We start from the raw sequence: 10,838 nt of genomic DNA, 5'->3' as shown, positions 1-10,838 counted from the left end.
AATGGAAAGCTTACAACTCCTATCATCAAAGCTTTCACTAAGGCTTGTGAAGGACGAGTTGGTAAGTGGTCAAAATTGTTGCCATATGCTTTATGGGTTGATCGTACAGCACATAGCTCAGTAAAATTGGATACATGCCTACGGAGCTAATGTATGGTCAAAAGCCAGTGATGCTGATTGAAGATACAATTCCCACATGGAATGTACTACCTTGGCAAGAGGGGCTTAACAGGGAATTTCTCCTTGCATTGTGCATAAGGAAACTAGAGAGAAGACCTGGAGACATTGAGGCTGCAAAAGAACGACTCAAAAATGCAAGGTTGAAAAACAAGGACTACTTTGATAAGAAACATCGTCTTAGGATCAAAGCAATAGATAAAGGTGATTGGGTTTTAGTGTATGATAGTAGCCTTGATAACTAGCACACAGTCATGCGTAAGTTCTCAAAAACATGGTCTGGACCGTATGTTGTAAAGCATGTGCATAAATGTTACTTATAGCTTGCCTGAACTAGATGGTACAAAAGTAAAGTTTCCCATTGCAGGAAAAAGGATCAAAATGTTTAAGAGAAGAGGATACGATGATCTAGAAGATGTTGATGAGGAGGAAGAGCAAACAACAGGTGAAGATCAAAGTGAAGATGAAGCTTTGGAATCATCTAGTGAAGAAGAAAGCAAGAAAGATGTACAAGAGGGCTGATCTTACAAAGAGAGAATGTGGCACATACCGGAGGATGTGCAGGTTTTGAGGGGGTGGATGTCCTGCTCTAACACGTACATAGTGAAAACGCATGCTACAAGATCTATCTTGCAACTTCTTAGATACGTAATTATATTTTTTATAATGTACATATGTATATCTAAGTATAATAATAAGCTTTCTATCTCATCCTATTATTTATCTCAAGGGTAACATATTCTTACTTCACTGTCAAAAAGTACTATGGAAAAAGCTCCGCCTCTTTAACTTGGGGCAAAAAGCATTGATTATTTATTTCTACTATCTCATTATCATCTCGGACCCTATCTAGATCTTATATCTAGGATAAATTCCAATATATATATATTCTATGTATTTTTTATATTTTTCTATTTATTTTTAAATAGCTACTAGGAAGGAATCAAATCCTAGTGGGACACTAGGTGGCATGATTTTCAAAGATACACTTATTTTAATGCATTATTACAAGCATAATTTCAAAAAAAAATCAAGGAGCAATGGCATGCTTTCATATGGCATGAGTTGTCCATTGGAATTAAATAAACTTCTAGGCTAAGGGGACCACAAGAAGACTTTTGCTACCAAAACTGTACCCTATTCTAATGATTTTTTTACACAAGGTTCCAATCCAAGTTGGAAAATGTATATAAAATAGAATTTGTAGCTAATGAGCCACGATCAAGGAGATATGATCAAAATATTGGACCCTAGTCTGCTCATTTCATGTTGGGACAACTCATTTTCAACTTTTCCAGATTCTGTTCACATTGGCTCTTCTCTTCTTCTGTAAACCCTTGAGGGTTCCCTTCGCCTGTAAAAGGGGACCTCTTCTTCTTTGAAAACCATTCAAGTCATTGCTGAGAGGAATTCGTGAGGGAGTGAGTAGTAATGCCTAATTTTACTTAGCCATTAATATAAGTTTAAACCTACACTTTCTCCTAGAGGACGACTAGCCATTCTTGTAAGCTATCCTTGGAATATCAACTCTAATCGAAGAAGGTCTTGGACTTGGTGTATAAATCAAATTAGAATTCTTCCCTTTTCTTGTCTCTCCATCAACAATGGTGCCGAAGGGTTCGACAAGTAAGATGTGTTCTACATTGATATTTTGTTGATTTCTTGTTGTTTTCTTTTCCATCTCTTATCCAGCATATATATCTAATCTCATCTCCTTAACCAAACTTATCTCTCTCACTCTTAGAAATTTATTCTCACTACAAATTCTAGGTTCTCCTTGCTACAGGTACATCTCTCCCCACAGTATCCCTATTGCCTACGGGAAAGAATAGGGCTTGGGAGGGAATCTCATCTCTTCACTTCTCTCATATCCCTATTGCCTACGGGCAAGAATAGGGCTTGGGAGGGAATCTCATCTCTTCACTTCTCTCATATCTACATTTCTCACATACTATCATAGATGAATAATCCACATGACGAGAATTTCTATCGCTTCCACTCTTTGTAATCTATTAGAATTAACGTATGGATTATACACTTTCAATAACGTACAGTGTTTCTCTTTGGCCCACTAAGGCTCAATGAAATACTTCTTTCACCGGATCCCATCATTCTACCTCTTATAGACCATAACTTTTCTTTTGACATAAGTGTAGTTATCTTGTTATGAACCAAGAGGATTTGTACACACAATTAATCCCAAGCACTAGACAAAATATATATATTATGGTAAGCAAAAAACTACAATTCCAAAGAACAATTCATAGCATATTTGGTCGGCAAAGATTGAACGCCATTAACTCATCTATTATCCCTTTCATATTACCCATGATACAATATGACCATAGCCTTGATGTTTTCATCTTTGTGTTGTTTTGAATTATCTTTTGTGTTCTTTCTTTGTGTGTGTGAGTAAAGAGAGAAAGAGTGGAGCTTCTTTGATTCCACTTTCTTCTAAACCCTAATCTTCATGGCATCTATGGTTTAACTCCTTCATATAGTTTTTTTTTGGAGTTCTCTCACAAACTCTCACAGTGCGCCAAAAGCCCGGTGCTTTCCTGGCAAGACCGCAAATTTCTTGACAACGTCTATGCTTAAGCAAAATGCAACTTTTAAAAAAGCACCATATGTTTAATTTTGAGTTTGTACCTAAAATATAAATCTTCAAAATTTCACCAGAGTCTCCTTTGTACAGAGACCTCTTTCTCAAAAAAAATCAGTGCACCCTTTTCTTGGGCTCCCATATGGGATTTTCATCACATTATTTCTTTTTCCAAAAAAAAATTCCATGTCATCTTGGGCTCCCACGTGGGATTTAAGGATTATCTCACACATTAAAATCAAACACATTTTTAATAGAGTCAAAATAATCTAACTTCAAAGTGATGGTATGACCTACATATCATAGTACAAGAAAAAACCTCCAATCACATAGTCTAATCACACGATTACCTAAAGGCCATGTCCATGATACTGCTTTTGGCATACGTATTTTCACTTGGAAGATACGGAATACCATCAATTCTCACTTGGAAGCATGCATCAAAGGAGCCGACACCCAAGTTCTGTAAAGAGGCGATAGTATCATGTGGTATGCCAAGTTTCAAAGTACACTTCAAGTTTCTCGTAGACCTCTGCAGAGAGTTTGCAATTGGATGTCCATGGCATTCTATCACTGACATCGTCTTCTCTTAGGCATGGTTAACTTACTCCTGTTAGGTGCAACGGAAATGAGAGTTCAACTTTTCTCATGATGAGTGCTCTGGATTGTGCTCAAGGTTCCTTTTTAGTTACGGAAGGGAGAGCCTTTCGTTCCTTTAGTGAGAGAGTGCAATGGACACAAACAAAGTGGTGAACACTGTGAATGAATGTGCTGAGTGTTGAGAGAGAGAGAGAGAGCACAGAAATAGAACCCCAAAATGTGTAGAATACACACATGAGATGATGTATATATAGAGGGGACCTGGGTGCCATATATTGAGTAGCTTCATATATAAGCTCAACACCCCCGCTCAAATAAGGGTCCCTAAATGTGGATGAAAAAACCCTTGGGGGATCAAGGGAAAAACCCACAGCTCTATATACACCCACCGTTATATTATAAAAATCATTGAATGTATAAATGTTCATGAGGAGCTACATCACTCCTTTTACAATGAATATTTTATGAGGAGCTACATCACTTCTTTTATAATGAATGTTTTATGAGGAGTTACATTACTCTTATCCTATCAAATACAATAATGAATACAAAGGTTCAAAAAAGACGTGTAAAGGCTATCTATTAGCTCGTAATCAGAAGTGTCTCCGTGAATTTGTTGTGTAGCTTGTCATCAATATGGCATCACCAAACATGTCTTCATAAATTTTTTATTGTCACCAAGTTTTTCTTCATGAAGTCAATTCTTTGGTCAATCCTACATAGATCATAGACTCAAAAAACATAGTCATGAAAATTATTAGCATCGTTAGTGAAATAATTACATTCACAATGCCATAAGAGATGGTTCGCGATGCCACTCTTTTGACTATATATATACTCACGACAACATATAAGTATGAACGTAAAAGTACAAGATGCGTGATTACGTGATACAAATGAAATTTGTATATACTATATAAAACGACATTTATCAACGTAGTGATATCAATGAGTATCATCAAAGTATTAATAAAATATCATCATTGTATCAATAAAAATGAATAAATCATCATGGTATCAACAAAAAGCATCATAGAATAATCATTGTATCAAGGAAACAACGTCATGGTATCACCGAGAATAACCATGGTATCAATGAAACAACATGTTATGATATCACCGAGAATAATCATTGTACCAACGAAACAACATCATGGTATCACCGAGAATAACCATGGTATCAACGAAACAACATCATGGTATCACCGAGAATAACCATGGTATCAACGAAACAACATCATGATATCACGAGAATAATCATTGTATCAACGAAACAACATCATGCACTATGGGAGAATGATGTTGTTACCGCACATCATTACCGCATAAGAGGAGAGAGAGAGCTTCAAGAAAAAGAGAGATTGTATGCTGCAGCCCCGCCGGTGCGTTTTTCGTTTTTTCCGCGAGCATTACCTCAATTATTACCGCACATATAGCCGCCCATATTACCGCAATTTAAAAATTCTCCACACGGCCCATTCCTCTCCCACTTTTCCCTTTCTATAAATCCTATTCTATTTTGTTACGTTTCAGAAATTGGTACCCTCTTTTTGCAAGGAGTGTAAGAAATCCCATTCTCATTGGGATTTTTAATACCTCTCTTCTCTTTGATTGCCTCATCTATTGGTATGATTCTCCTACTCTACTCATTTGTACTCCATGAGATTCTATAAACAAAAATATTTTGTTTCCAGCTCAAAATCTTATGTCAACTATGCGTTCATATGGAAATGGCAAGCGAACGATGATCAAAATTGTATTGTCTTGCGTTCATAAACAAATAGCCCTTTTGTACGGCATAAGTAGAGAAAGAAGACAATATCCAAAAGATATTTATTAATTTTCATCCTCCAAGAGATCTCTACAAGTTCTTATATCCATGTCCAACCCCATGATAGCTAAATCAACAAATAAATCTATTGATTCATCCTCTACATCCTGTCCTATTGAATCATCATCATCCTCTCCATCCTCGTCCTCCTCCTCACTATGGTTGGTTGTTGGGAATGGTTGATTCTCCTCGACCTCAACTGCATCATTGTCATTGGCGTCTTCTTGAGATGGTATGGTGGGATCTACCAAAGTCTCTATGTTTGTAACTGCAAAGATAGATCTGCTCCATGGTGTGACTGGAATAACATACCAAAGTCGTCTTCGATACAGACAAGGCAAATAAAACACCTGTAGATCATAGAGCAAACAACAACATGAATGTAGTTTTATATGTATCATATAATGTTTTAGTGAGTTGCACATGGACTTTACCTACTCACAACTACTACGTTGCACCAAGTTGTCGGTCTTCCCGCGATGAAATTGCCCGGATTCTACCGTATAGAGCCCATTCTCATGTCTCTTAACCTCACCGGCAAACCATAGGCAGTCAAAGAGATATTTGTGAAATGTTCTGAAATCCACTTTGACTATCCTCTCTATTGTTCCACATTCCCTCACCTCTTGTGTTGTCGTGTCAAAGTTGCCCATAACTCCACTATCGTGAGTGATTCGACGCTCATCTATCTTGCGTGTTCGAATATGACGTCCTTCGGACCACATAGATTTGAATGTGAGGGCTTGCAAAAACCAATCAAGATAGATGAGAGAGAGAGAGAGAGAGATGACACACATACACACACACACCCCCCCCACACACACACTCGCACACACATACTAAACACATTTAGTATATTACCGTTGGTAGACATCCTCATGCGTACTCCCATTCTTTAGGGCTTATTTGTTCTCCTTGTGCCTTGGCCTTGGTCATGGCATTGTGTATCCACCCGACTGGAATTAGATCAGGGTATTTGGCAAGCTCTTTAGGAAAGGGAGGTGATCGCCTACGCCATGAGACCTCTTCCATGCTTCCCTCTCCCTTTCTCTACTTGTACGTACCTCCACATACATATCCACCCATTTTCCCATGATGGAAGCATTGAGTAGACAATGGTTGTTGACTATGGATTGAAATTCCCTACCCAAAATCAAGAGAGAACCTTTCCCACTTGGAATGTTTGCGTGTTTTTTTGGATCCTCTTCCTCCGTCTTTAAACGAGGCAATGATGGGTCTATTGTGAAAAGATATTGAGAGACATACACAAAAGCCTCTTGTACAATCCAACCCTCTGCCATGCTTGCCTGAACACATGAAACCATTAGTGATTAAATTAACCAATAAAAATCATTGTGAATACAATCCAATCCTAATAAGGTTTAAAGCTTAAGATCGATGAATACCTCTGGTTGTGATCGTAGCCTTACAAAGTCTTTCAAGGTCTTTAGGAACCTCTCAAGAAAGAACATCCACCTGAAGTGAACCACACCACAAATGGCTATCTCCTCAAGAAGATGGAGCAATAGGTGAACTTCGCTAACAAGGATAGAACGTGGGAATGCATCCTCAATAGCACAAGTTGCTTCAATCGCTAGAAGCGAGCCACTGGAATGGCTAAAACTTCGATTTCTTTGGAACTTACAAACCTGTAACCAAAAAACCCTTCATAATCTTCATAGTAAAGTTAGTCTTCAAAGTAAAGTTTAGGAGGGAGGATCGAATGTGATATACCTGACAACTTCTCCCACCTTGAATATTGCAGTCTTTACCTTCGTGTCCACAAATCCACTAATGCTAATTGGAATCATAAACTATTGCACAAACAAAAAGACTTATTAGTATCCAGAACCCTAAACCACATACACACACACTCACATATATATATACACACACACACACACACACATTACTTGAAGAATCTTGTGCCAATCATGGGATTTGCACCCATACAGTTGTGTGGATCCTCCTTTCCTAGTTTTAGTGAGGGCACCCTTGAGCGAACGCATATAACTTGTTGGAGTACGGATGGATGCAATGACTTATTTCATCCGCTCTTGATCCACCCTTGATAGAATCCAAGGTGACTTTGGAAGAACCGTCTTCCCCCGAGGCCCCATGCGAGGTGTGGCTGAAGGAGGGAGCCTCCTTATGGCCCTCATGTCCTCTCTAGCCCCCAATGAATCTTTCTTGCCTACTATGTGATCCCATATAGCTTGCCCAACATTTTTTAACACATGCATTGGATCCAATAGGTGTTGGATTTTCAATGAAGCCCAATAGGGTAGTGATAAGAAAATAGAGTACCTAGACATACCCATAGGTGGATCATTGGGAGGAGGCAATGTGTTGTGATGCTCGTTCCAATGTCTTGCCCAATTGTCCATGGTCCAATGGAGTGGCTCCATCCCATTGCACGGTGGAGCATAAGATTGATGTGTGGGCTGCAAGAAGCGATGGTTATTAGGGTAGATCACCTTACCAAGTAGAGCGGGTCTCTCTGTCACGAGTGAGGGTCCACAAGTTGGGCATGCCCTATGTCCAGATGTCGATAGTCCTACAAAAACAAAAGACATAACCGCATATAAGTGACTAATGCAAAGACATTAAAGAGTGTCACAAAGTATAAGATTACTAGAAATCTCTCCAAGCCCGGGGTAATCATGCATGGTCCACATGAGAATGCACTTGATCATTGTGCGCCGATCACGAAGTGGTCTTGATACATCAAAAACATCTATGCCGTTCCATACCTCTTGAAGCTCTTCAATCAAAGGTGCTAAATATACATCCATGTTCTTCACCTTGTGTTTTCCTGGGACTAGAAGAGAGAGAAAAATGTTCCCCTTCTTGGTTGACTCCCATGGTGGAATGTTGTAGTTCACAACAACCACTGGCCAAGTACTCCATGAGGTAGACAGATGCCCAAATGGGTTTACCCCATCACTAGCCAGACCAAGCCTCAAGTGACGAGGCTCTTCTCTAAACTCCGGCCATGTCTGCTCAATGTGTTGCCATGCCGGCGAGTCAGCCGACACTCTCATAACCCCATCGGTGGAGCGATTTGTCATATGCCATGTAAGAATCTCGCTTGTTCCTTTGGTGCTAAACATGTGCTTGATGCGGGGAATGAGGGAGAAATGAGGAAGAACCTTGTGAGGTATTGTGGTTCCTTGCATTCCCTCTTTGTACCTTGATTCTCCACACTCGGGGCAAGCATCAAGCCCTGCACGTTCATTGCGGAATAGCACGCAATCATTGACACATGCATGTATGCGATTATAGTCCATCCCAAGCCCTGTCACACCACCTGTCGTGCCTTCCTTCGATTTTTTGGAAGATGATTGCCTTTAGGCATCATCTTGCCTAATAGCCTATGACATAATTAAAGAACACTCGTTATTGCGTATAACCACGAAAAAAACTCACAACTAACACTTATTACACTTAAAAGTACCTCAATAGTGCATTGACCCGTGCATTGCTCCATCCAAACATTGCTTGAATATTCAAGATCTCAAGAGACGCTCGTAATATGGAGTAGGAGCATCCCTCATAAAGAGCGGTGTGTCTTGCCTCTAGCAATGAATCTTTGGTTTTTTGGGCGGCTTCTTCACATGCACACTAAGGCTCACACTCATTTTCCACCTCACGTGCAAGAAGATCCTCAACCATATTGTGCAAATGATCTTCCTCCACCTCCATGTGGGGCGGGGTGGTGGGGAGATCCCCATATGTGGTGGATGTAGGATGCGGCGCATGCGCTCGTGTGGACCCATCCACATCGGATGGCGGGTGTGACCCCCCTCCCATGATTGCTTCCTGGCGCAATCCCTCTTGCGTCCTCCTCCCGCCTCCGTCCCCCGGTCACACTTCAATGGGGAGCGACATCAATGGATGCCAAAACCCTCGGATCGCTAGTTTCCATTCGAGCGCGTTTTCTCGGATCGTCCCATAGTCCATAATCATCCACGTGAGCCAAGAATATACACCAAAGCCGTGCAATCGCACGCTTACATTGCGTACATGGACATGGTATAAATCGCTCGCTGAACCATCGAGTTCGTTCCACGCCAACCGGTGGACCCACGTCATCCCAATCGACCAGCACATACGACCACACACTAAATAAGAAAAAATTAAATAAGAAAAAGAAGAATCAAGAATGTTGGTACTGACATGACTGGCACTCATTAAAGATAGAGGGGAGGTGGGTACAAGAGGTCATGCTGTCGGCGTAACACATGCAGTCTCATCAGGGATTTTCGCGGTAATACACGCAGGAACAGGCACAGTAATACACGCGGTAAAATCTCCAACAAATGTTTTTATATAAAGGGGGCACCTGCATGCCCCCGCGAAATTGAATGCCAAAAATTCAAAAACGAGCTCCTCTTCTGCGTGGGCCTGTTTCCCTCTCCATCTCCAAGCTCTCTCTCCTTATCCCTCTCCATCTCCAACCTCTATTACCCTCTTCATCTCCATCCCCACCATATCCAAGCGATCGAGGTCATGACTGTAAGTGCTCAAACTCTCTCTCTTTCTTCTCGTTCTTCTACACACACACACACACACACACACACACAAACACACACACACACACACATGCACTAACATGCACACACATGCACACACACATTCAAGCGATCGAGGTCATGACTGTAAGTGCTCAAACTCTCTCTCTTTCTTCTCGTTCTTCTACACACACACACACACACACACAAACACACACACACACACATGCACACACATGCACACACACATTGTACACACACGCACACACACACACACAATTTTGTGTACAATCACACACTAATGTGTGTGCATGCATTATACACACACTAATGCCCGCATTAGTGCGTGCGTGCGTTACAAGCACACACTAATGCTTCATTAGGGTGTGCTTGTGCATGAATTAGTGTGTAAACACACTAATGCATGCACAAGCACACCCTAATGCAATCATTAGTGTGTGCAAGCATTATACACACACACTAATGCTTGCATTAGTGTGTGATTGTGCACAAATTAATGTGTTTTCACACACTATTTTGTGCACAATCACACACTAATACTTGCATTAGGGTGTGCATGCATTATACACACACTAATGCTTGCATTAGTGTGTGCATACATTAGTTAGTTTTTACACACTAATTTGTGCCCGTGTGCATGCATTATACACACAGTAATGCTTGCATTAGTGTGTGCATGCATTATACACACACTCATTAGTTAGTTTCTACACACTAATTTGTGTCCAAGCACACACTAATGCAAGCATTAGTGTGTGTGTGATTGTGCACAAATTAGTGTGTTTTCACACACTATTTTGTGCACAACCCATGCATTATACACACACACACTAATGCAAGCATTGATAGTCGTTTTTCGGCTCTCCATAATTGCCATAGTAAGTTACTCCACCCTACCAAATTCACCCAAACGCTATGGCTATCCCTACCATTTCACTGTACAGAGGCGTGTGTGAGTTAGGGGGCTTTTCCCATATCTTCTTAAAAACCCTCAGCTAGCTAGTCACTGGGCTAGTTGAGACAAAAAAATAAAAAAATAAAAGTATATTATGGCCTCTTTGTGTGTAAATATTTCATTGTATATATGGCCTAA

General features: G+C 40.4%; 1 pseudogene; it reads right to left on the bottom strand.

The window, feature by feature from the left end:
- Nucleotides 1–5,405: 5,405 nt before the first annotated feature.
- Nucleotides 5,406–8,708, bottom strand: LOC147465361 (uncharacterized; annotated as a pseudogene).
- Nucleotides 8,709–10,838: the final 2,130 nt, after the last annotated feature.

The sequence above is a fragment of the Adiantum capillus-veneris genome, chromosome 1 (genome assembly GCF_014529385.1).
Source record: "Adiantum capillus-veneris isolate H3 chromosome 1, ASM1452938v2, whole genome shotgun sequence".
In the NCBI taxonomy this organism is placed as follows: domain Eukaryota; kingdom Viridiplantae; phylum Streptophyta; class Polypodiopsida; order Polypodiales; family Pteridaceae; genus Adiantum; species Adiantum capillus-veneris.
The sequence above is the reverse complement of the archived record's forward strand: the minus strand, read 5'-3'. Positions and strand labels throughout refer to the sequence as shown.